The sequence below is a fragment of the Pteropus alecto genome, unplaced genomic scaffold (assembly GCF_000325575.1).
Source record: "Pteropus alecto unplaced genomic scaffold, ASM32557v1 scaffold3, whole genome shotgun sequence".
Taxonomy (NCBI): domain Eukaryota; kingdom Metazoa; phylum Chordata; class Mammalia; order Chiroptera; family Pteropodidae; genus Pteropus; species Pteropus alecto.
Genome location: NW_006442484.1, coordinates 38,434,480 through 38,459,040, shown reverse-complemented (window position 1 = coordinate 38,459,040; position 24,561 = coordinate 38,434,480). Strand labels below are relative to the sequence as shown.

Here is a 24,561-nt window from a genome sequence, read left to right as displayed (position 1 = left end):
TGTTCTAAGATATCTGTGAATTAGAGACTTAATCTAAAATGTACCAGTAACTATATTTCCATTGATTGAAATAATATTTTTATAATAATAATATTTGAATGACTATATCTGTATTTCCAAATCATTTTATACACATGATCTGTTCTGAAACCCACAACTCTATAAAATAGGTACCATTAGTTATCATTTTACAGATAAGAAAATAAAGGTTCAAGATCTCCAGATGCCAAATCTACTTCTCTTTTCACTGTTCTACAAGGCAAGACTCAATAGTATTTGTAATATGAGCACATTGGTGAGTATAATTTCTAAGTGTTTTTTGATAAATACTATTTCAAGAATCTTCATGATCCAAAGTCATTCATTATAAGGGCTGATACGAGTTACCAAGCTTTGCGTTAGTTGCCAGGATTAATGCATTTTCCCTGACTTATCATACATTTATTTGTATAATATGCTTAATTAATTATTATTTATAGTCTACGTCCATGCCACCCTGAACACGCCCGATCCCGTCTGATCTCAGAAGCTAAACAGGGTCGGGCCTGGTCAGTTCTTGGATGGGAGACCACCTAGGAAGACCAGGTGCTATAGGCGTAAAAAAAAAAAAAAAAAGTTATTCTTTACATGTGTTACTAAAGTACTTATGGAATGATTTCAACATATCACGTATTATACCAATAGTCACATGTATTATGTCACTTAATGCTCTCAAAATCTTCATGAAGATGGGATTATTCCCTATCTTAAAAGATGACATTAAATTCAATTTAATCTAAACTCGAGCTTTAGCAGTTACTGCACTGACCCAGCCGTCTGCTTAGTCTTCATGAGACAAAGTAGAACAGTAGCAGACCATCTCTTTTCACTGCATGCCCTGGTGCATGGCATAATGTCCAGCATATATAGAGTCTCAGTAAACGCTTATTGAATGAATGTTGAATAATCGTCATTGCTATCTAGTTCTTTTATGTTTTGGACTTTACATAACAGTATTCACTTCAGTCGATTAATAGCAACTTGCAAATGAGATCTAAAAGGAAAAATCCAATTCCAAAAAAAAGAAGTGGGTTCATTTATGATTGCAATATATTTGAAACTCCTTGCAACTCTCAATCATTCATGCTAATTTCTTTATTTAACTTGAAAAACATTTTTGAGGGGGTTGATATAAAGACTTCCTCAGACTTGAAAAATTATTCCCAATACAAAATATAAATTCTTCCCTTAAAATACTAGTTTTCCAACACCAGGATCACAGAATCTCTTCCAACTTTATTTGATCTTAAAGTAAATACCCGAGAACTCAAAAGATCTTTTATTGCATTTTAGAATATTAATTCAGAAATAAATTCAATAATAGAAGCTCTGTGGCCACAGATAATTTATTTAATCTCTCTGAAAATCTATTTCTTCAGCTGCCAAATGAGAACCATACTATCTCGTCAGAATTTAAAAGAGGTCAAGTGGTTTATTATAGTGTCTTTCACATATTAAAAGTGTTCAGAAAATAATAGTTTACAATACTTGATATCACATACTCCCAAAAATATTGGGCTGCCACAGGGAGTCTGCATGGTATTTTCTGAGCACTAGAACTAGAACACTGATATAAATATCAGAAATTGACACTCAAAAGATGCCAAATTCAAGGACTAATGTTCAAAGAACTGATGAGTCAAGAATAGTGATTAGGAAGGACAAAGCTAACCAATGACAAATGAATACCTGGACTTTCTCACCCTGTCCCTAAAGATATTTTTTAAAATGCAATAGCTAAGATAACAAGCTAGACAGATGTCGAGGTTTTTTACTTTTAGGTTTATTCCTCATATTTTTTCTAATTCTAATATTCTGTGTAAATAAGTTTATCTCTGGAATATGATCATCCAATTAACAACCAAATACAAAATAACTAGACTTAATAGACCTATTTCCTGTATCCATTGATAATTGAAATAAATGACTCAATATTGGTATTTTCGTCATCACCCTAAAAGGCATCATTAGTCACATATGTCTCATGATCTAGAACTTGTTTAATAAATATGCTCATTTATGAAAAAATTATTCTTTTTAAAAAAATGAATTTATAGTCCTCCAATAAAGTGGCATTATATTTACTTTTTACCTCTAAAAAGTGAAGTAATGAAATAGGAAAGATACCTAGAAGAGCTGTCAATGTTTTGTTGGGATTGTCTCTTTTGAAGATGCAAGAAAAACAAAACAGATGTCAATCTTCCATATGGAATTTCCTAAAGAATATTATTGTAATAATCTAATATTGGGAGAAGGAAAGTGGCAGTAGTAGTAAGAGAGTTTTTGTTTCAAATGTGCAGTTTCTAGTAAAAACATTATAGAAAACTTTGTATTAGCACAATAGGGAAATCAGAAAGAAATGTTTTTGTCTCCAGATTTACTAAACATTGTCTTCCTGACAATTAGCCAACCCTCCCACATGCACACCTACCTTGTCAAAATAGGATTTTAGGAACAAATAAGCCAATTATAAGGATACTGCTAGTATTAGTCAGTGCCCTGACAAAAATAGATGGTTCTCTGAAACTGGTGGAAAGAAAAACAAAATACTTAGTTTTAGCTTCTCAATATCATATTTTCCTGGTTTCTTTGTGAGTGTGGTTCTGTCTTTCCTTCTGTAGCAGGTGTGCTGGGCCCTGTGTGATAGGGCCATCTGCCCATTAATCCAAACTCTAGACTTCCACAGACCCAACCTTGCATGTCTGTACATGATATCCGCTCTTCTCAGAAAGCACTTTCTCTTTCACCTCCACATATATTTGTATTTCTCCTAGTAAACTCCTATTGGAAACTTCCAGATGAATTCGACTTGGCCTAGATTTCACTTCCCAGTTAACAAAGAAAAATATTTGATAATTTCTACTTATAGCAAAGGTGCAGGAAACAGGTACCTTACATTGTTGCTGGAGTATAAAATGGTGAAGAGAAGTCTAGTTTATCTACCAAAGTTAAAAAGCATGTACCTTTTCACTCAGGAGGGCCATTTCCTGAGAATAAAGTCTACAGAAAAACTTGTACAAGTGTTTAAAGTATTTGTAAACTGGCATCGTTTGAAATAGAAGGGGTAAAAAGGCAAAAACAAATAAAAAACCTGGAAATAAGTGTTTATCATTTGAGAGAACTGTTTTTGGTATATCTATCTATATACGTACCAAAATACTCTAATAACAAAATAAGATATTCAAGATAAATTATGTAAAGCATACAAGGTATATACATCAATGTATATATAGTATGTTGTCATTTCTGAAGAAAAGATACAAAACATATTTCAGACACTTGGACATACACAAAATTTCAGAAAAGTTTCAAAAGAAATTGTTAACAGTGACTGCCTTTGCAGAATGGGCCTGGGGGAAGAGACACTGGAAAGTTAATTTTTGCTTAAAGGTCACTAAGGACAATTGAAATGTTACTTGAAACATAGGTTAAGAGTCTTGGTGGAAGAAGGGAAGCACACCTTCCAAAGGCAGGTGGGAATGGTGAGGAGGACAGTGGCTGACTTACAAGTTCCGGGAGCAGAAGAATATGAGTAGTCTTAAGTTGCTGAGGCCAGCGGTGAAGGTCATTGCCAACAGTACTCTACCGCTTTTCAAACTTTAACATGCCCGGGAATCACCTTGGGATCTTGTTAAAATGCAAATGCTGCTTTGGCAAGAAGGAGTGGAGCCCCAAATGCTACGTTTCCACAAGCTCCTTAGAGATACCCACGTTGGGAGTCCCTTGCCACACTTTGAAAAGCAAGAATTTAAAACTTAGAAAGTATGCTGTTTTTGTGTAGTTTGTATCCTCAAATATCAAAAAATTTCAAGCAGAGCCAGAAATTACTTGTTTTTAGAAAATGAGCTGAGAAAGACATCATTGAGTATGATGTTTGCAACATGAAGCTTTGCCAAAGCGATCTTATTGTCAAATGTTCATGATCAGCAATTCTGCTTTTTAGCCTCTCCGTTTGTAACAAATGTAGACTTCTGGAAACTAAAGCAATGCCAGACTGAGGCAAGCTTCTCCTTCACTCCTCATCTGTTTGGCTTATTTGTTGACTTGGTGAGACTATTTCCAAACATAGTTACATTCTTTCACATTCTGTGGAAGACTGAAGAATCCAAAACAGTGAGAAAAAAGAATTGCCATCTGCCACCCTCCCAGCCTGTCACAAGCCACACCCCCCACAATGTTTGGCAGAAATCAAGCTATACACATACTCTACACCTACAAACTATCTTAGGTTGACCACCTATAGAAATGCCTTTTCTCCATTGCATCCTGTGTGAGCATAATGTGATGTAACCAGTCCTCAGAGGAGCAGCCATGTCATCTACTTGTTTGTCTTTAAACTCAGATCTCATAGACTTACCACCATGATTTTAATAATGTGTAGTGCAGAGAGTTTTATATAAAACAAGGCAGGATGAACTTATGCTAAGATTAGGTACTTTGGAGATAGATCGTTGGCTTCAAAACCACACCTAATCAGGAGACTCACTGTGTGACCTTGGCCAAGTTACTCGACTGCTCTGAGTCTCCGTTTCCTTGTTTATAAAATTGTGATAATAATGTGAGTATTTCATGAGATTGCTTGAGGTTTTAAGGTCTCACCATATATTATTAATCCTCTTAAATTATTATTAGAATTTATTTATTAGAATTTATTTATTTATATTTAGTTCTGAGTACCTACCATATACTAGGCAGTGCGCTAAGAGTTAAGATATTAAACAGAATCTCATATCGTAAAAAATGTTGTTTATCTGTAAAATACTTTAAATTCATGTGTTGGTTCTTTAAAGCAAAGAGAAAGGAGATGAGATGGGAAACAGCTCTTTACCCCTTTTCCCTCCAGCCCTTCACACCTGGTAGAATTTATAAGTCATCCTCTCTATGCTTGCAAAGGAATAGAAGTTTAATCAGGGCAGTGCTAATAAAGGGAATATACACGAAGTAGGTTTAAGGAAGTCAAAACAAGATGATGAGGCACCCAAGGACACACAGAGCTGGGGAGGACTAAATATGCATGTGGAGGGAACAGTGTTCCAGGGACCAGCCGGAGCTGCGGCCATGGAAGAGGGTGCTGGCAGGAGCTGCAGAATGTAGGTCCAGGGACGATAGCAGTGGTGGGCGTGAAATGTCAGATAGAAGAGGAACCAGGGGCTGGAAAGACCTTCAGCCTCCAAAGGCCACTTTCCATTGTAAAACATAATCTGAGAGCCCTGGTCTTCTGGATTCCTTGAGGTTTAGCCCAAGGCAGGCAGTAGTAGGAAGGTGGGGGATTTCTCCCACCACAGTTCACTTTATAGCCTAAAGAAGTGGCTGCATTCTTCTCTGGGAAACTTCTTGCTGGGTCCTTCAAAGTTCCAGTGCTCACTAGAATCTGGTGCTGCTCACTGTTCCCTTCTCTTGCCCATATTAAGACTTAAGGGTAGCATTGGCTCTATTCATTACTGGTTCCTGGGTGCTTCATCAATTGTCTTAACCTACTTAGTAAATACTTTGTCCATTAAATTATTTTCATTTAACCCATTTTGAGTGTAGCATCTATTTCCTGCCAGGATCCTGACTGAATCAGAGGTGCAATTTTAAAGCGTTAGATGTTTCTGGAAGGGTAGCTTTTTCGTGATGCCTTAGAGAGGAGACTGTGGGTAATGAAAATGTAGATAAAGGGACTACTGTCTTGGGGAGCTCAGGGCAGAGGAACAGGAAAGCAGAAAAGGAAAATTAGGACATTAAAAAACAGCTGAAGTCTACAGCCATACTACCCTGAACAAGCCCGATCCCGTTTGATCTTGGAAGCTAAGCAGGGTCGGGCCTGGTTAGTACTTGGATGAGAGACCACCTAGGAAGACCAGGTGATATAGGTGTAAAAAAAATAAATAAATAAGGGATTGTAAGCTGTCAAGGACCTTGCAATCTGTGAGGTCAATCAAGGGTTGTCTCACCTAAAAAATAAAAAAAAATAAAAAATTAAAATTAAAATTAAAAAAAAGGCTGAAACACACACACGCACATACACAGACACATATATATATAAAATCTTAAAAGCAGCTACCATATGAAGTAGGGCAAATAATTTCTGAGTTTCACAATTGCCGAAGTCATGGAAAGATCCACATTCTGTATTTGCTTAGTTGCGGAAAGAGTAAAGGGAACAGAAATGTAAATGGTCACATCATTTGTGTTAAAGAAGGGCAGACCCAGAAGAGCCCTTTCCTGCTTGTCCAGCCTGCTCATCCTCACAGACAGGAAGAGGAATACAGGTTAATGTAATGATAACCAGAATGTAAAAGACTAAAAGAAGCTGAGTGGAGCATGGAAACAAGTATATCAGTTTCTGAGCTTCCTTATGTATTAAGTGCTGTGGAAAATGTTGAGATAAAGTGATTTTGTCATTTCGACATCTCATAATGAATAGAGAAATGTGTTTGCCTTTCATCCAACTTCAGAAGACCAGGTATAAGGAACTGCCTGTGGGCATGGGAGTGCAGCTGCCTAGCACCTCTCTCTTATACCTGAGCCCCGAGTGATCCCAGGTGTGGGCAAGCCATTCTAGTGCTCTGCTCTCCAAGATGAATAGGGGCAATTCCAGGAGTAGCAACTTAGTTCATGGGCTGCATAATTTCCAAAGCATTTTAGGAGAACTAGGCTAAATGTATTTACTGTCTGGCTCTCCATAAACCTTCTCCCCACTTATTTGCTAATCTGTTCTAAAGAGTTTTAAGCCCTGAAGCAGGCCCTGGATGACCTCTGTCTATTATTTGGCCCACAGCAGAATTCTTGCTTTTCCCAAGGGGAGAGAGAAGAAGATGTGTAATCATATGTGATTTGTGTGAGTTTGTGAATGGATTTCTAAAGATTGAAAGTGCTTAGGGATGTGTGAAAGGTGTTAGTCTCCCAGGAAACATGGCAGAACCTAATTCTAATGACATATGCACACATTATGGATAGCTTTGCTATGCTTTTGGTAAATTCAATGGCTTTCTGCCTCCGAACATGAAAAGAAAAAGATGTTGGTAAGAATCCTTCAGGGGAATAGAAATTACATGTTTGCTTATGCTAAGTTATAGCAAAGTTCACTTTTATTCTGTAAATAAAGAATTGACTTCATAAATATAAGCTATTTACTTTAGTGTAAAGACAGTCCTCTTCATTAAAAAAAAAAAGTCTAATTAAAACCTCTTCAATATGTAAACAAGTGATGTAATTGATTTACAGATATATTAAAATGGCAAACTGATATTTGGGTTCTAATAAGTAATCAACCATATTTTTCCTAGCACTAGTTTTAACTGACTCTTCTTTGCAAAGGCGTGGGGAGGAGGGAATTGTTACATGAAATAGATCATGCAAAAGCCCAAACATAATGTTTAATAGACTTAAGAGGATGATAAAGAGCACATGTAAGCACAGAATAGAACCCAGCACACTTACTTAGTTTTTTATGATTGTTCGTACATTTTTTAAAATTTACAGTTATGTTTCTTTTCTCTCTTTATCCTCCTGTGGCAATAGATTTGGATATAATGTTTTAAATAATCTGATGTACTTTGATTTTGTTTTGAGTCAAAGCTTTATGAAGCCTTTATATATTTGAAGAAAGAGACATAAAACTCAAGCATGTGAAGCATTAAATGTCTTTCCATATATGAAAGATAACTGCCATATAAATATGGTTTATGATTCTAAAGAAATGTAAAATAAGTTTTTAGATTATGTGTTGGTCTTTTAAAGAAATTCTAGCAATTCAAGACCATTTGTTTCCAGGATATTTCCTGGGTCTCTCTTTGGGCCTGCATTCCTGAAAGCTGTCAGCATTACACTCTGAGTACCTGATGCTCATTCCCTTGAGCTTGAACCCTTTATGATTAATATTTAAGATCAGTATGTAGAGCTAGACTGAAGGACGGTCATTTCTTTTATCCTTTCCTAACGCTAATGTTGGTTAGTCCATCACCTTCTTAAATAGTAACTGCAATCACATACTCCATCACATCCCTCTCTCTGTCAAAACATGAGTGAAAATCAATTGTGGCATTTCTAGAAATATTCCACTCGCTTCCATATTGCTCTTTATGTGCTGATGCACCTACTCAATATTAATTTCGTTCACAGTTAGACTGTGGAAACTATTTGAATGGACTTTTGTGGTAAAAAAAAAAAAAAAACAACTATGTGACCTTGGACAAGTCATATCACTTCTCTCGACATCATTCTTCAGATCCAAAATAAGAATCCTTATCTAGATGATCTCAGCGAACTTCTTACTTCCACAATTCCTCGATGATTATCATCTCCATAAAGCAGTGGTAAAGATTTATGGCCGTTGACATTCTGTTTTATAAGGTTTAAAAAGTTATTTTATCCTTCCTATACATTTTCATGTAATTTTTATTCTGGAATTTTGATTTATCAGTAGTTATCTTTAGAAATTTGACCACAGACACTGGGATACATTTGGGGAATAAAATAATAAGTAAGACATAGTTCTTGCTCTCAAAGAGATTAGGGGGGGAGTTCAGGTGGTACAAAGGTGCAGAGATAAAGGGTGGAGGGGACGTAGCCAGAAAAGAGAAGGTCTCAGAGCAGAGGAAATGTGAAAGAAGCAAAATATTAAAGATGTGATGGGTCCTGACTTATTTATAAAAGGACAGAGTTTGTTATAAAAAGTGACCTTGATGTCATTTTTAGTTAGTATTGATAGTGTACTCTTACATTTTAGCTGAAAAAAAAAAAATAATAAATAAACCAAGCTTCCAAATAAGAAAGGATTTAAAATGGGAAATTCATAAAGAACACTAACGTGATTTTTAAAATTAAGATATAATGAACATATAACATATTAGTTTTAGGTGTATTATACAATGATTTGCTATATCGCTTATATGATATATACGTATATACCGAGAAATGATAAAATGTTGCTTGAATGGTTATATAATAGAGGAAGAAGATTTATGAAGTGATAAAAAGTAGTTTTGTAATTTAATACTCATTTTAAACCAATATAACAATGCTGACCACATCAGATCCTTTAGATTCATATTAATTCCCCTTGGAGAATCAGGTTTGTGTATTACTATGTCTTATCCATAAAATCTATTTATTTGATTTAGAAATACCATTATTTCCTTCTCTAACATCAATGGCTGCCTATGTAATTGAAAGGAAATTGCAGTGAATCATCCAACAAGAAGTAACTACATCTCTGAAAATGATCTTCTATGCATTTATAATTAAATTCTGGCTTTCATTGCTTTGGATGGAATGGCAGAGAAGGCATGAGGAGACTAAAGGACCTGGTCTCTATTATGATCTCACAACTTTCCTTCCTGTCTTTCTCACTTCAAAGTACTGCACTGTGGTGAAGTAAGAAAACCCTTACTATTCATTCATCTCCACTATAAGAGAGAGAATCAGAAGTAATTTTAATATTTTTTTAAGAAACCTTTTATAAACTTTAAATATTTCCCTGTCTGCCCACAAACACACTGATTCTATAGGCACTTGAGAAACATTTTAGAATAAACCCAAGAAGAACAATTCCAAATATTTACAGTCAATACATTATACGTGATTTTAAAAATGGCAATCTGTGAGTGAAAAACTACAAGCCTATAACTGTTTTGATTCAGTAAATTCAAATGTGGGGACCCTCAAATATTTTGATATCATATTTGATAAAAGAGCTGATTTTGTGTTTGCGAGGGATGTATGGACTTTACCACACTTTCAAAGGTCAACCCTTTAAGTACCTACAAGATATTCTAAAACTAATAGGTCAATTTTGTGTTGTTAAGGAACTGCGACTTTAAACTTGCTGGAAAACTAGTTTGTCTTAGTCCTAAATGAAGGTTAATTGCAGTTTCTGCATTTATTTACCTAATAATAGGTAAATTTCACAGCATTTCTGATTCATTTTCAAAAGGACAAATTAACGTGAAAGGTAAAGATAAGAGCTCACTATTTTCTGCTAGAAAATCATTTCTATTTCCAAAAGAGTAGCTTCTAAAGGCCCTGTGTTAGTAAATACTTGGGAAGAGCAAGGCATTACAGAATGCTGCATATACAAAAAAAAAAAAAAAAAGTACTGGTAAATTTGCATCTACAAAATCAAAATCCTAAAGTGGTAAATTATGTTTACTATGGGACCACACCAGTACTGTGCTTTAGCTAAGTTCCAGTTTCCCATCACAAGCGGCACAGTCAGAATGTGAAATCCAGTAATGAGACAGTAGTCCTGTGGATTTGGAACCATAGGATCTGGGTTCAAATTCTGGTTTGCTATCCATATTGGAATCACTCACCACTCTGTCAGAACACCTGCCACCACCCACAGCTTGTGTGGCATCCTCATTACATCCTCTGGGATACCACCCCAAGGTCAGACCATTGCTCGGGTTCCCTCTCCTTCAGGAAGGACCCAGCTTCATGTCACTTGGTGAACCAAGTTCTCAAATAGGTTATTGGAGAATCTATAAACATTTTCTGTCTTAAAACTCAAATGTTATTTATAATTCTAAACAAGGGAATCCAAAATTCAAAACATGGTTTGACCATTACTTCAGGCAACTTTTGGCTAAAGAATAAAGATGACCCTCATTTGCCAGCCAGGCCTCAAGTTAATTGAGGTATCTCTTTTCAGAAGGCAGCTGAGTAAAAGGTTCAGAACACCAAGATATAGAAATAACCAAAATTTTTGGTAACAAATTCTCTTTATTTTCTATGCAAGAAAATATTAAATAACATTCTGATATATAACAATCTGATATCACACAGATTCTTCAACCTTCATACCAAGCTCTCTTTTAAAGTCCTAGCGGCAGCAGGAGATTCTTCTCTCTTAGAACTGACAGTCAAAAAAGACCTGGTGCAGCATTTTCTACCTGAGTGACTACTCTTCCTCTTTAATACTCAAGGTTAACTGACAGTGATGATGTTCCATTACAATATTCCCTTTCCTTTGGGGCGTTGAGCAGTGAACTGCTGCCACTAGTCCCCAGTAGAACTACACCAAAGTAACAATCAAGTCTCATGATGGAGACAACTACGCAAAGACTAAAGGACATCTTATGCTTTCATTCTCTTTTCCTTGTTAGAAATTCTCTCATAGGAAAAGTGCAGTCCACACCTCTTAGCCAATTTAGCAAGTCCATACATTTTACAGTTTGAAGAAGTATTGTCACATAAGAAATGGCCAGTGTATTGTTTCTACCTTTTGAGACAAGATTACAGAGGACAGTGACCTTTTCAGTTTTTGAAACCAGAAACTTAACACTGAAAAAGAGAGAATTGTATCTCAATAAATTAACTTACTACACAAAGATAAAGTGGAGAGCTGGTTCCACAGGGAGTTTATAATTTGAGTGGTGAACAAGATATGTGCATAAAACTCAGCACAAGGTCAAAAGGGACAGTGTTATAAGGTAGTTCACGTAGTTTCATCTTTTGCCAACTTATATAAAATAAGTGATTTTAAGTGTATACTACACTAATTTAATAAAAATATATTTTGCTTTTACGTCAGGCCTTAAATGAGGAACATTTAAAGTTACTGATGTTTAACTGCTTCAGCTCTGACGAATGAAATGTCTTGTGTATGGAATGATGCGATATTCGTTTGATAAACAGACTCATTGTCTAATGGGTGGGATGCTGACCTTTTTTTTCAATGTCTGTATGAGAACAGACATTTATTCTCCTATGCCTAAAGCTTTCAACTTAACAAATGACCATATTCTACAAAATAAAACATGAAGTTGCTCGGTAATGAACAAAAGAAAAATAGATTCTACCTACTAAGAAAACAAGAGAGACGTTAGAAAAAAAGAATACGTGACCTAAAACATTGGTAGATTTTGCATGTGCAGATAAGGGTAATGGTCTATCAAGAGAAGTGAAGAATGAGCAAAGATACAGAGGTGGACGGGTGGTATGTCCATTGAAAGCAGCGTGCCTTTCCTTTGTCAAAAGTGTCAGAGTAAACACCAATAGAAACATGCTGGTCTGGTTGTTCACTGATGAAACCTCAGGATCTGGAAAAGATATAACAGGAGCTTGAAGAAGTGAATAAATGAAGTGCCAAATGCCCAGAAAATAAGCAGTATTTGATAGCTTTAAAGGGCTAAAGCATTTGGACTCCTGCAGTGAATGAACTAGTTAGGATTCCGCAGAATAACAGAAACCAAGTTCAACTAAGCAAAAATAGAGTTTATTTGTGTCCATCATAAAACCTGAATCAGGAAAGTATCTGGTTCTTAGGAAGGACAAGAGCCAGAAACAGGAAGTCATTGGGAGTTTTCTGGCTCTATCTTTTGTCACTACTTCTTCTATACCTGCATGATTCCTTTCTCTCAGTGCCCTGGCCCACCTGATCCTCAGTCTACATTGCAAGGGAAAGCTGGCCCCTACAACTACCAGAATCACACATAGCAGTTCCCTTTGACTAGGTCAGATGGTCAGACACTCTCCTTTACTCTGGTCCTCTGTAGCCAGGAGCACAAGTTCATCTCTGGGGATCAGACAGGGATTGCTGTAGAGAGGACTGTTAGGAGCAGCCATTCAAAAAATTGAGCCCTATAATAAGTAATTAGAAGGCATTGGAGCATGTGGCCAAGGTGTTTATATTTTTTATGCATATGTGTCTAAATCATAAATACTACTCATAAGGTATATATAAGTTAGTCTAAATTTTAAAAAAAGTCATCGATTTTATGCATCTGACTATTGTACCGTACACCTGAAACTAATATAAAATGATACTGAATGTCAACTCTAATTGAAAAATAAAAATAAATAAATAAAATGTTTAGTAGAGTTAACAGCACATAGACACTAGATTAATGTTAATAAATGTGGCTAATAAATTATTTAAAATACAATAAAATTAAACATAAAATAAAAAATACTGCACATTAGTTCACGTATTTTGCACTTCTTCATCTCTACATCTTGGTAATTATGTAATTTTTTACCAAATATTGGTCACCTGTTTCTCCAGCTCCTTTCAACGTGGCCCTGACCCTACCAGAGACAGCAACACCATTTCCCAGACATTGAATAAATGTAATTAATGTGTTCATGCTACCTTGATTGGATTTTTGAACTGGAACTGAAAATGATTACTCAATTGCTTTCTTTTATAGATGAGATGATGCGCCCATAAGTAATTTATAAATAAGGGTTAGAAAATGTTTTGCAAACATAGAAATAAAAAATTACATTCTCGTGATTCTAAAACAGGAAAAGAAAGGTGCACTTTTGAGTATGTTGCAAAGAACAATGGATTTGGGGACCAGGAACCTTAGTTTTATTGCTTTGCAAGCTATATGTGTGACCTTGAGCCTTATTGATAAGGCTCAGAAAGCCTCGGAATTCTCAACTGTAAAATGGAAATAACCATAATAATATTAACTAATGTACAGTATAGTAAGGAATAGAAAATAAAATATTGAAGGTAATGTCATTTAATAAATGGTAAAACACATGCAATGATCATTATCAACAATAAGTGTGTTAGGTGGGAGACAACCAAGATGAAATATTTACTGCAAATTACTGCAAATGACTAATCTACACATAGTTAATTGGGAGCTTATGCATGACCAGATGTTAAAGACCCTTTTGGTTTTTAAATACATGATATAACATAGAAAGCTCTATTGTCAGTTCCTGTAGTTATAAATAGTTTCACATGGATTCTCCATTGTCTTAGGAAAACCTGATATATATTGCTTTCATAATTCTATCAAGTGATAATACCTAATTGGGTTCAAAATTTGCTTACTAAAACATGCTATTATAATTAAGCTTTATGTCATGTCTACATGATGGGGAGACGTATTATGGTAAAAGATCATAAAAACCATAGACATTTGGAGTGGGAAAATAATCTTGTTTAACCTTTAATTACAGGTGAAGATGGGGAAAATATAAGTTTTCATAGAAGAGTTTAGTGACTGGCTCAAAGGCATGTGCTCTTTAGTGTTGAACTTGAAGTAAAACACATCTCACTGAGACGTTCACTATAATACAGAACCTATCATTTAAACATGACATTAAAAATGAGAAAACATTTAAGTAGATCGTCAATAGAAAGCCACAGATCTGTAATAAAGACCACCCGCTTTTCTCCAGGTGGAATAAAAATACAAAATTTTATTCACAAATTCTATAATTTGTAAAGATAAAGATTCATAATAGGAATCAAGTAATACTTTTAAGAAAAAATAAAACAAAAAATAACACTGAAATTATTTGCTGTAATTGAAGATAGCTGTATTTAGCTTTAAACTTTTTCATATTTGAGTCATTAAGTGTTTTGTATGATAGAACAATTGGGAGTGAAGGAGAAACAAGAAGCAGAAATAATAAGAGAGCCAGAGGAAGAAGTTAAAGGAGACTGAGGAAAAGAGGCTGAGAAAGAACACAAATCCATCTGATGGGAAAATATTTAATGTTTGGCCACTAGATGGCGATATAATGTAAGATGCTGCCTCGACTTTTTTTTTTTTTTTTTTTTAAACAAGCTATTTGCTGATTTGTATTAGGTACCATAGAGTGAGGCGAGGATGAAGCCGAGAGGATACTGCAGAGGTCTCTGGTGCATGTGTGTATGTGTGAGTGTGTGTGTGTTCGTGTATGTGTGTTCAGCCCCAGTGAGACTGTAGCCCTTGTAAATAGTTGGTCACCTTTTGCAAGAAGGAATCTGGACAATTGCAACTGAAGGCACGTTGTTATCATCTGGTCTTTGGGAGATGCAGTTCCTCATTGCAGATGGGTAATTTTCCTTTTTATCAGGTAAGCCATCTGGTTGTTTCGTCGCGGTGTTAGGCATATTCATTCCAGTTATTCCTTTGGAAAAAGAGCCAGTGGAAATATAGTTTGGGCAGAGCAGGAAGTCCATTTTTGTCTGTGAATTCGGACCAACTGTCCCCCTCCTCCCTCTCACCCTCTCTTCTCCTCCCCTTCTCCTCCCCTTCCCCTCCCCCCTCCTCTCTCAACCTTCCACGAACTGAAATCAGGTTTGTTTTGCAGTTCAGCATTTTGATACAAGATGGGATTCTGTGGCCTGAAATAGATTGGAACCCGGCCAGTTCTTGCCTTTGCTTGTCTTCATCCTGTTCAAGGTCTCCTTTTGAAGCCCCCTCCTTCACTGGTGCTTTAGAACTGGACTAGCTAGCTGTGAATAGAGGTCATAGTGTTCTGGGGGAGGAGGCAAAAATGAGATCTCAGTATTAAGAAAAGAAGGCAGGGGGACTGCTGCTGGAACCTAGCATTGCAGGGATGTTCAGCCTCTTCAGGCAGAGGCTGGGCTTTTGAGAAGAAATGCCTCATGGCTTAGATGAGAAGAGGACAATGATTTATTCCCCCTAACTTCCACTGAACCACGCTAAAAATAGGAGCCTGAGGGAAGGGGGCAAGAATCCCTTCTTCCATGGAATGCCAGATGGGAAATATTGAGTTACTTTTAATTAGACAGAGGTCACCACAAGCAATGATACTGCAGATGCCGAAAGGTTCCCAGTGTGAACTGTCTTGCTTTTTTCAAAGAAATGTCTCTGGGGGAACATGAGGCTTTTCAAACGTCTTTGTTCCCATGGGTTCCTTCTCTCCTACCTACCTGTTTGAGGCATGTGTTTAAAGACCCCACCACCACCATCACCCACATTTACTTCTATTTCTTTTTGTTCCCTTCAGTTTCTCACTGACAATTATCACTCCTCTTTAACCAATCAGTCCAAATAGAGGAGTAGTAAGAGCTTTTCCGTGTGTCTGATGAAACGATCAAAGGCAAACAGGGTACTGTTCTGTCCATATGTGCAGATGACTAAATATTTCTGAGGTGCGGTAGCAAACTTGCAAATTGCTGTTGCTATCACACTTACAAAATGTGGCTTCTTTTTCTATGGATTTACAGGTTCACGTGGTGTTTCTGATGTGCTAGTGTAGTAACAGAACATATTTCTCCATAAAGCACTTTAAATCATCCCAAAAGGATGATGCCAAACAGAAATAGGAAAATTCCATGCTGTGGTTAGTGATTTCTGCTTTGGGAGCAGTGGACAGTTTAGTTTACCTTTCCTATTTGCTGCAATACCTGGAATGCCAGGGTGATGCAACTTGGAGCTTCTGCACGTTCACCAGGTTCTGACACTTTCTTTCCTCTCATCTGTGCATTTTGGAAGCAGAATAACTATGGTGAAAATTCCTGTAAACCTCCCCTTTGTGGCTGTTACTTTTGTAATTGCTCTCAAGCCATTGCACCCTCTTCTAGGAGTAGTGTTGCAATTTAAGCCTTCCTTCACAAAGCTCCTTGAAGAGATTTTTAGATGGTATCTATTTTAGGAACATAATGTGTAGACAGGAATGGATGGCCACAGAGATTTACGGGAAAATAATTTCATGGAGAGGGTGAGGTAACATTATAAACCACTGGAACAGAGCACAGTGGCTGGTTATATCACGTGAACCCAGCAATGGAATTAGCTTCATTAAACTCACTGCAACTCATTTGATGGCCTTTTTCTTTCCCCTTCACACCTTTGGTCTGTTTTTCCAAATATCTCTTTAGGGGGCCAGTGTATCCAGAATGTTCATGTGGTGGGGTATAGTGGTGGTTCATACATGCAACAAAATAATTTGTTGGATTTTGCTGCCAATACTAAAAGTCTCCTTTTACTTGGTCCCCACTGACTGTGAAATTTTCTGTCTGGAGACTCTTTTATTAGGGCAATTTCCCTTTAAGGCATGGTCTAGAAGATTTCTCCATATATGGGAAGGGAGGGGAAGGCACAACTGGAGGCCTAATTAATTATACAATATCCAAGAAGGCACTGAGGATCTCAGCCAGGATTCTGCATTACCAACCAGAGATACCAGGGTGAAGGGACAGACGAGAGACCTGGAAGTAAACTCTATGGCCACCAACACAGGAAACAAAAACTCCGGAATCTCCCTGTGCGGAGAGCACTGTTTGGGAACTCAGAGATTCAGAGAGAGGGCAAACATAAGAGCACCTTCTCTGGGGCTTGCAGAAAAGGAAAGAAAAAAATCCAGGGCTAGTTTGGCGTTACCCTTCAGACCTCCCAGACCAGGCAGTCCTCATGGATTTATGTTGCTATGAGCTTGAGACATAAAAGCATTCCTCCAAAACTGAGCCTGAGGGCCCATACCAGATATTTTCCTGCGGAATAGCTGGAGAAGCCGAACCCCTTACTTCCTGCCTGTGAATACCAAGAATGCAAGACCTGATCTCTGGGCTACCTTGGAGCGGGGAGGGGAGGAGAAAGAGAGAACTGTAGGGGAGGAAGGGAGGAGAGTGAGAATCAGTGATAGAAGCTCTTGCACTCTTCAACTCAGGGTCCATGGGGCTGTGACTGTGAAATGATCACTTCCCTTTGAAATTCTGATTAGTCAATTAAGCATGTTTTAGGACCCGGTTTAGATTATACTGGTATAGGGTAGAGTTGAGGAGATTCATTCTGCGAGCAACTGTGGTCAAGAAATAAGCCAAATTTTTCCCAAACTATGCTTATCCAACTTATTCTAGACTCCCATTTATTAATTATTTTATTTGACAAAGACACATAACATTTGTTCTGTGCCAGTTACTATCTGAACAGCACTTTCCAAATGTTTTTCAGAAAATATAGCAAGGTAAGGAGATAGGGCACGAGGGGCATGCAGAGAGAAAATGACGTTAAGGAGGTGCACGAAGTGATTTTTATCTGAATGAGGTGAGAGAAGAGCATTCTGGGCAGAGAAAGGGGAGAAAACACAAAGGCCTCAAAGGGAACAGTGTCTCGCAGGTGTAAGGAATGGCACCTACCTTGTGAGTGATCATGAGAACAGAAGAAATGGAAGGAAATGGGCCACACAGGTCATCAGCCTGATCTGTGGAGTCTCCGCGAGTGTGCTTAGGGCTCTAATGGTCCTTGGCTTTTAAAAAAAACAAACCAAGGAGCAATTTATGACTTGTATTTAATGATGACAAATTACTAGGTAAAAAAATAAACAACCAAACAAATTGTTTCATATGCAAAAAAAAGTTTTAACAATTTGTAAAGTTCTGTGAAAAATATTATACTTCCTAGAATACAGTGAAATTGGCTCAAAAGTGTTCAAAAGACTGCTGAAAGACACTGTTTGAATGAAATTATTAGTTAGATCGTTACAAACTATGAGGTAAAATAAAAGAGCTCCGATGACCCAGTTGGTCTTGCTCGCACTAAGGACTTTCCCCTCAAATGACTAAACTGAGGAGGTGCAGGCTGAAGACATTAGGATGGCAACCATTCTGTACATCCCCTTAGAGTGGTCACAGGTGTTTGAACAAATCATTTTTTGCAAATTAATTACTATTAATGTGATTCTAAAGTAACACGGTAAAATATAAACATTAACTTTCATTTTTATCTACATTAAACCTTTGGTCATGATATTTCTGTTTCTTTAAAATTCACGTACTAATGGTTTCTTTTTAGGATGGCAACCATTCTGTACATCCCCTTAGAGTGGTCACAGGTGTTTGAACAAATCATTTTTTGCAAATTAATTACTATTAATGTGATTCTAAAGTAACACGGTAAAATATAAACATTAACTTTCATTTTTATCTACATTAAACCTTTGGTCGTGATATTTCTGTTTCTTTAAAATTCACGTTCTAATGATTTCTTTTTATATTTTCTGACTGCTTGCTCCTATAACCTCTCAACATTATATTTTCTGACTGCTCCTACAACCTCTCAACCTATCAACATTGTAGTTTCTCTCAAGCAAATGTGAGCTTTTTTTCTTACTTAGAATGGACTATGGTTCTTATTTTATCTCTATAGGTGGTAAAAAGTCCTTGCCCTCTCATATGACTCTCCCGCCTTTCAGTGATCCATCTACAACCTTGGCTTTAATTTTGATGAAGTGGCTATAATATTTGGCTTTAATTTTTTCCTTCAGTCACTTGTGCTTTTGATGTCATGTATAAGAAATCGTTGTCCAATCCAAGGCCACAAAAATGTCCTTTTATATTTTCTCTACAAGTTTTATAGTGTTAGCTCTTACATTTAGGTCTATGATCTGTTTTGAGTCAGTTTTTATGTGTAATGTGAAGTAGGGGTCCAGCTTCATTCTTTTGCGTGTTGATATCCAGTTTTCCCAGCACTATTTATTGAAAAGATGGTTCTTTCCCCCACTGAGTTGTCTTGTTAATCTTCTTGGCCACGCCATGTTTATGTACATCTATGTTTTAGCATATTACTGTTAGCGGTAATTGCACACACTGGGTGCTAGGGACAATTTTTTTATTTTTAAAAAAAGAGCAGTGAGATGCTCCCTTCTTGAGAATCCACATAACTTTCTTTTTTTTTTCTTTTTTTTTCATATAACTTTAAAGCATGAGAAAATTGACCCATATGCCCTTATTTGTTCAACACTTTTTTGACTGAACTTCATGTCAAAATTTTCTTATAATTGAAAGCATACTTATTTGTGACTCTACTGGAAATGCAAGAAGATAATAATGTACAGTTCAGTAATGAGCTAATATTTTTGAAGACAGATTACTAGTTATTTCTAAGAAAGAGTTCTACTGTATTGCACATGCTTTCCCAACTTATACAAACATTATCCATGTTCTTTGTAATATACATTCCTAGTCTGTTTTTGTTTTGTAAACATCTTTGAACTTAAGATAGTGGAATTCTATTCATATAGGATTGGTTTTTGCATTAGCTTGCTGGGGCTGCCATAATAAAATACCACAAACTTGATAGTTTAAGCAACAGAAATTTATTTCTCACAGTTCTGGAGGCTAGAAGTCCAAGATCAAGGAGTTAGCATATTTGTTTATTTGTTTGTTTGTTTGTTTGTCTGTTTTTGGAAGCCTCATTTCTTGACTTGCCTATGGCAGCCTTCTCGCTGTGTCTTCACATGGTTTTTTCCTCCCAGTGCGTGTGCATCCCTTTTGGACAATTTTTTGCATGTCTAAATTTCCTCTTTGTATAAGGATACTAGTCAGATTGTAATAGGGGCCACCACAAGGGCCTCATTTTACTTTAATCACCTCTTTAAGGGCCTTATCACCAAAAACAGTCACATTCGGAGATATTAGGCATTAGGGCTTCAACATATGAATTTTGAAGGGGTCACAATTCAGCCCATAACAGTTGTCTTTGGCTACACTTATGACTGCTAAAAGTGAGCAAAGGTTTAAACTAAGTCATTTTTTGTTGTTAATAAAATTGTTGTCGTTGTCATTGTTCTTGTTATGGTAATGGTGCATTTTCATTATTCATGCCTTCCTCCTGCTGGATAATACAGAGTTGTCTGTGTATTTGTTAATAGTCCAATAAAAGCAACTGATTAGGATTATATTGAAAGAGGCATGATGAATAACAAAGTGGGCAGAAGTAAAATGGTGACAATGAATCTACTTGTATGCCTATGTCATGTTTATATTCATAATCTATGATAACTTTACTAAGCTAAGGCTCTTATTTGTTTCAATGAGAAAAATGACAAAAAGATGTAAAACATCCGGTATTCATAAGGAATTTAAAGTAAATTAATTTCAAAGTGTTTCAATAAGGAACTGAAACAGTCAGGTTAGTTTAAGTATAAAAGTAATGCTTGGAAAGTCATTACAGCTCACAGAGTTGAGGGGTAGCTAAAATCTAGACATTGGAAATGACAAGGATAAAAAAAGATGTGATGGTCACATAGCCCAGACTTTTTGGTGGTTTCTGCAAGGTGCCATTATCTCTTGGAATGATTCAGTTCAACTGCTTTCAGGTGCTTTTTTTTGACATTCAAGTTTAAGACTAAAATTCTAGGAAGTGAGCATCTGGTTGGTCAAGTTTGGATTGTGAATCTGATCCCTTTTAAGGGTAAACTGGGCTCCTTGACTGATAGTACCACTAAACTATTTCCCTGTTCAGGAAGAGTAATTCCACCCAGATAAAATTGAAAACAGTCTATATAAGCAATGTTAGAAGAATCATTAAGCAAATCATGGTTGATACAAATAATGAGATGTTATAAAGCCATTAAACATAATGTTTCAAGGAACATTTTCTTCTATGCCAAATTGCTCAGTATATAATGATACATTAAAAAGTGCCATGTAGACATATATATCTAGTATGATCTCAGTCATACTAGAAAATTAAAAAAAAAAACAGAAAACAGAAACTTAAAACAGAAAATTAAAAAAAAATGTATTTGCTTAGGAAAAAAACCTATAAATAATGTGATAGTTATCTCTGGTTTATAGGATTGTAATTTCTATTTTTTCTTTATAAATTTTCTTTTTCAAAAATAGAATATTACATCTTATTTTTTGTAATAAAAGTAATACATGTTAATTACATAAAGCAAAAAGAAAACTGTTAAAGATGATAAAATGACCACAATAATTCCACATAAGCAAAATTATCAGTATTAATATATACTAATATATTAATCTGAAATAAGCCTATATTGCTTTAAAAATGAAAATATAAATTAACAAAGATTCTTGTCAAATGGAATTAGGCATCTTTGGACTTTTTGATGGTTTTTGCAAGGTGTACTTTTGTTTGCAAATATTTACTATATTTCTAATCAAAATAGTAAATTCAAAGTTATTGAGGAAATAGTTGAATGTTTGACTATTTCATCATCTCAAAAACCCTCTATAATATTATGTATTTTGAAATTTTTGTAACAATAGATAAGCTCTGGGAAGGTGTCTAATAAAGTTAATTTAAAAATGTCAAAGGGGTGTTATCCAGAAAATTGTGTAATTTGATAATCTAACTTCTCCCTTTAGAATTCAGTAGAATTTTAGGAAAAGAATTTTATATTCATGCAGCATCTGCTATTTGCAACAAATTGTTTTAGTAAAAATCGACCTCAGATTGAGAACACTAAAAAACAAACAAAATTTTAAGTACTAACAAAGTATGTACATAACTTTTAAAACTACTTATAATAAAAATCAAATTGGAAAAATCAAGTTATAAGATTACCATAATTATCAAATGGAATGATGACAAGAGTAAACTAACAGTGTATACTATAGAGCCAGAAGAGGCAAAGTAGAGCAGTGAGGAAATTATTAGTTCATGCTGCATTTGGAGATGTGAAATTATTTGTGTTGAGAGTGTAGGGGAGGAATCTGTGTGAAGGAGAATAGATGGTTAATGACAAGTCTTAGATAATAATATCTAGATTATTTTAAGTAATTATTAATAATTTTAAAATGAAGAAATATTGAATAAAGAAAAGAATCCAGATCTCAGTGTTTCTAATTGTATATTCATAGGAAAAGGAAAATTAAGAGAATTGTTACATAAAATATTTCAATCTAAGAAATTCAGTGGATTTGAAAATCCTGGAAAGAGTTACTTTGAGACTTGACTAATGCTACCAGGCAATAGTTTGATATTACCTTGGAATGTGATATGCCATTTAAAAGGCCACTGGTATTTTGGGCTATATATGTCAGTGCGTTGGGACAAAACCAAAGAGACAGCAGACAGTATTTGGTCTAGATACCATAATTTCAGTGCTACCAGGGCTTTGGCATTTCAGGATCTAGGTGATCTGAGGAGTCTGAAAGATTCCATGCCATATTTTAAGGCATTTTGAGGATCATAGGTCAACTTGTATGAAGAAGACAAGAGTGCCTTTTGAAGAAACCCCAAAAAAGGAATTTTGAACTTAATGAAGTTATATAGAAATATCTAAACAAAGAAACATAAAATAAGAGGGTGATTTCCATAAAACTCTCCATGGAATAACAAAGAATGGCATCTCAGCTCTCTCTTCCCTGGGGCCAAACCTTATCTTACTCTCCTTTACTCTCATTTTTTTTTTTTTTTTTTTGTTCCTAGACATTTTGTTTTACCCTCTGTTTTTGCATTTCATTTGTAACCCTCCTTCTATTCAGTAGGTTATGTAAAAATAATTCCACAACTGCGTCCCAAGTATGTTCATAGTCTTTGTTGCGTGTAGAATATAATATAGAAAATAGAAAAATTCGTGATTTCAGCAGCTATTTCCAAAATGTGATTCACAGACCTCCTTGAGTTCCCTTGAAACCTTTTACAGAGTCCATAATAATAGACATAATTTCGTAATAATACAAAAACATTTTTTGCCTTTTTTACTGTATTGACATTTGTACTTACAGGATAAGAACAAGTAAAACTCCTAGCCTTAACACTTATCAAGACGATGGCATCAAACTGTACTAGTAGTCATTGTATTCTTCACTGCCATTCACTCCCAGTAAAAATAAGTAAATAAATGAAATTAAAAGCCATTGTTATTAAAGAAACGTCTTTAATGAAGCAGTAAAGAGTATTAATTCTATTTCATTTAGACATGCAGTATGCATATTTTAATATTCTCTGTATTGAAATAGGTAGTACACATAAAGAATATCTACCGCATGCCAAAGTATGATGAAGGTTGATTTTTTAAAAATACTTGTGCAATTATTTGAGTTACAAACTGAGCAAGATGCTTTTTTCTATGTAACACCAGTTTCATTTGAAAAAATGACTGACAAATTGTGGTTATTCAGACTTGTTTTTTTGGCAGGTGATTTTTTGAAAATGAATGAAGTGAGCCTGTCATTTCAAGAAAAGTAACTGACAATATTTGTTACCAATGACAGCACTGGAACATTTCAAGAGAAAATTTAGAATTTTGGAAAATTTATATTTGCCACTATGTGCTCAACAGCTTTTCAAAACTTAAAGGATTTTCTGATGTGATTAGTGGAATGTTAACAGATGGATAATGAAATGTTTCAACATTTCAAAGGTCTGAATAACTCAGTCAACCAATATTTTAGAAATGAACAATGGATAATGATATAAAATCATGCATGGATAATGTATCCATTCAAAGTGCAAGATAAACCAATAAGTAGATTTTAGTGTAGCAAAGTACAAGTTTATTGATATGGTTTCAGATTCTACTTGTCTAATTTTGGTAGACTATCAAAGAAAATTATTCCCAGTTATGTTAAAAAGCTATTAAATTTTTCCAACTACATGTCTATGTGAGACCAAATTTTCTTCATTAAATGTAAATTATAACAAATTGAATGCAGAAGCAGATTTCAGAATTTAGACATCAAACCACATATTAAAGACATTTGGCTTTTAAAAAAATAATTCAAATAATAAAATAAAAAATAAAATACCTCAGTAGATTTTTAAGGGTTATTATTTTTTACCTAAGATATTTTCTTAACATGTATGTTATTGGTTATTGTTAGTTATAAATTAATTAATAAATATTTTCATGACTTTTCTATTTTAATTTCTAATATAATAAATATCAATAAACAACCCACATAAACAAAATATCTGAATATTACTGATCTGAAGAAATCAATATACTTATTTATATGTACTAGTCTCAATGCAAAATCAGTACTGTGACTTGATTGGTCATAAAAGGATTTAAAATTCCAACTTAAATTTGGAACAAAGATTTTTCTCTATTATGATGCCCAATATCACAATCATTCTTGAC

The 24,561-nt window shown here is 35.3% G+C and overlaps 1 protein-coding gene and 2 pseudogenes across 5 annotated transcripts in view; all 3 read left to right on the top strand.

Moving 5' to 3' along the window:
• Nucleotides 1-24,561, top strand: part of SCN1A (sodium voltage-gated channel alpha subunit 1) — a 126,714-nt gene that overhangs the window by 3,772 nt on the left and 98,381 nt on the right. For 4 of the 5 annotated variants that reach the window (XM_015596476.2, XM_006921152.2, XM_006921150.2 and 1 more), the window contains exon 1: nt 14,563-14,829. The exons of the other annotated variant lie outside the window; for it this stretch is intronic. The gene's annotated coding sequence lies outside the window, so the exon portion shown is untranslated. Of the gene's footprint in view, nt 1-14,562; nt 14,830-24,561 lie in introns of those variants that run through there. 5 annotated transcript variants of the gene reach the window in all.
• On the top strand, nt 479-597 carry LOC112470496 (annotated as a pseudogene).
• LOC112470579 lies at nt 5,779-5,897 on the top strand (annotated as a pseudogene).